This window comes from Eumetopias jubatus, unplaced genomic scaffold (genome assembly GCF_037043125.1).
Source record: "Eumetopias jubatus isolate StellerSeaLion01/CBP00866 unplaced genomic scaffold, mEumJub1_p1.0 scaffold_2, whole genome shotgun sequence".
Taxonomy (NCBI): Eukaryota; Metazoa; Chordata; class Mammalia; order Carnivora; family Otariidae; genus Eumetopias; species Eumetopias jubatus.
Genome location: NW_028274808.1, coordinates 154,887,084 through 154,891,951, shown reverse-complemented (window position 1 = coordinate 154,891,951; position 4,868 = coordinate 154,887,084). Strand labels below are relative to the sequence as shown.

General features: G+C 39.8%; 1 pseudogene; it reads right to left on the bottom strand.

The window, feature by feature from the left end:
- Window positions 1-1,266: 1,266 nt before the first annotated feature.
- On the bottom strand, window positions 1,267-4,176 carry LOC114206854 (transportin-1 pseudogene; annotated as a pseudogene).
- Window positions 4,177-4,868: the final 692 nt, after the last annotated feature.

Sequence of the window (4,868 nt, the reverse complement as noted above, 5' to 3'; positions counted from 1 at the left end):
AAGAAAGCTTAGAAGGCAATATGTTGAGTGGGAATAAACATTGAAATATAGCAATCATGTCTTCAACTTCTACAATTGTCTTTATGTGCCGACTAACATTTGTGCAGCCTCTTACAGATCTTTTACCATGTATTGTAAGTTTTAGCAGTTCTGATAACATCACTAGTAGTATATAACCATGCAGAAAGCACATCACACTGACAGCACATCGGCAAAGATTCTGCACAGGTATATCAGCTTTCCACTTTGTGCAGGTTACACACGATACAATATCAATCTTACTCCTAACAAGATCCTAAAAAGATATTTCAAGGCCTAGCTGTAAACTACAGTACTTTATATCTATATTCTTAATAAAAATAAAAAATCCACAAATCTTAAAAAGGAATTTTAAATGCAGGGCTATATTGAATTGGTAAACTGCAACACAAACTGGCGCAACAGAGGTAAATGAATACCAATCTCACTCTATGTGATGCAAGCATGCTACTTTCCCACTAATTTAAAGTACTTTCAATCACTATGAGCCAGAATGCATGCCTGAACCTTAAACTGCACTTTAAAAAGAACGTCTTGGCCTAGAAATTAAATCTAATGAAGTACAACCATCAAATTATATCCACTACATTAATGTTATAATGCAAAATCAAGATGTCCATCTTTAGTCTGATACGCCCAACCCCATTTATTCCTCCCTCCCTGCCCACCCCACAAAGGTAAAAGGAGTGACTCATTTGGCATTTCACAGGGTGCTTCATTGCTTAAATTTGTTTCATTTTATTTCCAACTTTTTTTGGGGTACCTTAAATTGTAACTTCCAAGAACCTGCTTCTACTATGGGTAGGCAAGCTGATTTTAATTCTGTTAGCTTCATTTGTGTAGTTCTTCATCAGCATGCAAAAACAAATCCCCAACACGTGGGAAAATTTAGAAAAATCTTTAAATTAAGGGGAAAAAAAAAAGCTTCTTTACTGTTTGTAACCCCCATTCTTAGGTTTCCTTTATTGTGCGCTATAGAATTTTTCCTCTTTCTTATTATCCCTATGCATCATTTATGTGGTTCTTGTTTTGGTACAATTCCCCATAATATTCCAGGATGTACTGTTTTGTGAGTAGACTGAATAGGTTTTGTTTTTTGTTTGTTTTGTTTTTTTGTTTTTGTTTTTTTTGCTTCTTCACATCCAGTGCGGAGTTGTAATTGGAGACAGATTTCCACCCACAAAGGCTCCAGATGTTAAAACGTTTCCCAACATCAACTTAATACAGTGACGGCAACACCTCCCTCCCGCCCCTCCCAGTAGGGTTGGGATTGTACTGTATTCCCTACTGGTTTACCCTTCCCCCCTGTAAAGGGTAACATTTTCCCTGGGTGCAGAGGCTCCCTCATAGTCTCCAAGACCGAAGGACCCCTAATTATGGGACTGCAGCTTAAGTGTATGAGATTAAACACCATAAAAAGCTGCAAGACGCTCTTTTAAGGGAAGCGGAAACTGGTCAGAGAAACGCCTCCAATTTTCATCCCCAACTTGATTTTTAAATCCATGAAGGATCTTACAGAACATGTCTCTCAGATCATCTTTTGGGTTAATCCATGATGCAACAGCATCACAAAAAAATATAAAATCTTGGATTACTCCGCTGGGGTTCACACTGATCATGGTGCAAATCCCACGGAAGGCTGAATCCTTTTCCTCATTGTCCCTGATGTTTCTCAGAGAGGTGCACCAGGGTCTTATAAACTGCTGTAGCATGGGGGCCACCTCTTGAGGACAAACGTAACCAAGACGACCAATTGTTATTGCTGTATTCTCTAACAACGTCTTTGGTGTGTTGGGTCTGTTAATGATTTCTACAAGCTGGTACAACACCATAGGAATATAAGGCTGCATCTCTATACCCATTTGAATGGAGATTTCTCCAATTGCCCATGTGGCATTATTGCAGACTGAAATGAACTCTGGATTTAGGTTGGTTCCCAGTATAGGCATGAAATCAGCTATACAAGGCTTAACATGCTGAAAGCAAGCTTTCGTCAGGTCACCTAACAGGGCGAAGGAACTCTGTCGAACTTCTGGCATTTTATCCTGCATGCATTGATACATTAGCGTTAGAATGTTACTTCGGGCTACTAGCTGTTCAATGTTGCCTCCAAGTCCTTCAGCCAGACCACTGAGTAAATCAAGAGCCACTATCATAAAATCTTTATCAGGAGCCTCATATTGATCTGGTTGAGCATTGTTCAGCATGGCTTGTGCAAGAGTCTTCTGTACTAGGTTTACACAACGCTGGTACACAGGTTCACAGTATGGAAGGAAACCAGACTGCAGGGCTGTGGCAACTGAAGATAGGCACTCAAGTAAAGGGAAGAGATCTTTATCTTCATCCTTTAACATGTTCCATTTCTGGATCAGTGGAGGCATTAGCATCTGAATATATTCTGGTTTGTTTAAACGATGTCCTACTGAATCTGCTAAAGTTCCTATGGCATCATAAAGAATGAGCAGGTTCTTATGCTGGTATTTACTAAACGCGAAGACCAAGGTATCAAGTATAGAAGCAAGGTAAGGAACAAGTTCCGTACAAGCCTCCTCTTCTAAGGTAGCAAAGGCACTGCAGGCAGCTTCTTGTACTCTCTTGTTGCTGTCCAGGATTCGCTTTAGCAATTCTGTCATTAATGGCTTCAGGTATGTATCGGGGGGCTGGCTGACTACCCAGTGTGCATAGCGGCTAAGAGTCCAGCACGTTATGGAACGCACAAGAGCCTTTTTATCAGAGAGGCACTGAATAAGGTGAGGAATGAGCTCAGGCAGGTATGGAATCATGCCTTGCATACAACCTTCAGCAATTGCTCCTAAAACCAAGATGCCGGATTCTTTAACAACCCATTCATGATGAAAAAGTAATTCTTTCAAAAGGGGCAAAATGTGTGGCAAAAGCTCATCACGATACACATTTGCAAGAACATCTAGGGCAGCAGAACATTTTCTTAGATTCCAGTCAGAAATTGTATCATCATCATCAATTTCATCATCGTCATCATCTTCCTCTTCAATTCCATCTTCATCATGCTGCTGAGCCACTGTCCTTGATCGATGAAAACGTGGCCTTAATCCTGTTCACTATCAGGAATTGTTTCATCTTCTTCAACATCACCCTTAAGTAGGATAATATCTATATCTGAGTACTTCATGCCATTCACTAATACAGGAATCAATTTAGGAAGATGCCTTACGAGTACATCTTTGCATATGGGTTGCTCAGCCAAAGTGAGCCAGAATTCACAGGCTTCTAAAGCCACATTTTTATCTTGATCTTGCGTCCTCTGTAGCATGTACTCAACTATGTTATGCATGTGAGGAAGCAGGCGATCCATTCGAACTTCAAGCAACATCACAAGTGCCCGGCACACATTTTTCCGTACCTCTGGTTCTTCATCACCAGCCAATGCAAAGAGGTTCTCAATAAAAGAATCAATGTGCAACATCAGAGCTTGAGTCCTACTGATGATAAACTGATTGACACATGCAACAGCATGAGACCTTATTTTTGGACTACTGTGCTTGAAGAACTGTAAAAATTTGGGGATCATGATGTTAAGAGGACGATCTAACACATCACTATCTAAAATCTCAGCAGAATCTTCACAGATCTGAAGGGCGCCAAATGCTCCTTCACAAGTGTTGTAATCTTCAGAATCCAATAGGCTACAGAGTTTCGGTAGGAGGTCAGGCCAATTCTGCAATTCTCCTTTGGAGGCTATGGTTGTAATCAAAATACCTACAGTGGCTCTAATCAAAGGAGAGGAGTCACCAATATTGTTTAAACATTCACTCTTAATAAAGTCTGTCACACCATTTGGGAAGTTCTGAAAATGTGCTTTCACGTTATTCTTCAAAATGAGACCACTCAATGATCTTGTGGGTTCATCTTCAGATTTTAATTTTGTAAGAACAAAAATCAGGTAGTTGTTAAAATCTGGATATTGATTGAGTTGTTCCAGTTTTTGTTGCACGGTTCTCTGGATGGTGGTGTCTGGGGACTGGGACTCCTTCAGCAGCTGCAGGATTTGCTGAAGCCCTTGCTCGTCAGGTTTCCACTCATACTCCATCTTGGTTTGCTGCTTGGGGTGCCCCGAAAGAAGTCTCGGACGGTGAAACCCGGGGGAACTGATCCTAGCAGCTCTGGTTTGTTCCTTTTTATTTGCTGAGTAATACTCCACAGTATGGTTGCTCTATGATTTGCTTAACCTTTTGAAAGACATCTGGGTTTATTCTAGTCTTATGATTATCAGGAGTAAGTCTGCTTTGAGTATTTGTGTACAACTTTTGTGAACATGTTTCCACTTACCTGGATAATGCCCCAAAATGCAAATACTGTGCCATATGGCAGTTTCAGGTTGTTTATAAAAAAACTTCCAAAATATTTTCCAGAGTTATTGTACAATTTTACATTCTCACCAGCAATGTGTAAGTGATCCAGTTTCTCTATGTTTTTACCAGTATTTGCAAATTGTTACTTTCCCCCATTTTAAAAAATAGCTATTTAGCTAGCTATAGAATGATATCTCACTGTGGCTTTATTTTTTTCATGTTTTTTAAAGCTTATTTATGTATAACCTCTACACCCAACATGGGGCTTGAACTCACCACCCTGAGATCAAGAATCACATGCTCTATGAGCTGGACCAGCCAGGCACCCTCACTGTAGTTTTATTTTGAATTTCCCTAGTGGCTAGTAATGTTGAACATCTTTTCAAGTGCTTATTTGCCATCTTCTTCAGTGAAAAGTCACTTCATGTATTCTTCCCTTTCCTAATTGGATAGGTTTTTTTTTTTTTTTTTAAAGATTTTATTTATTTATTTGACAGA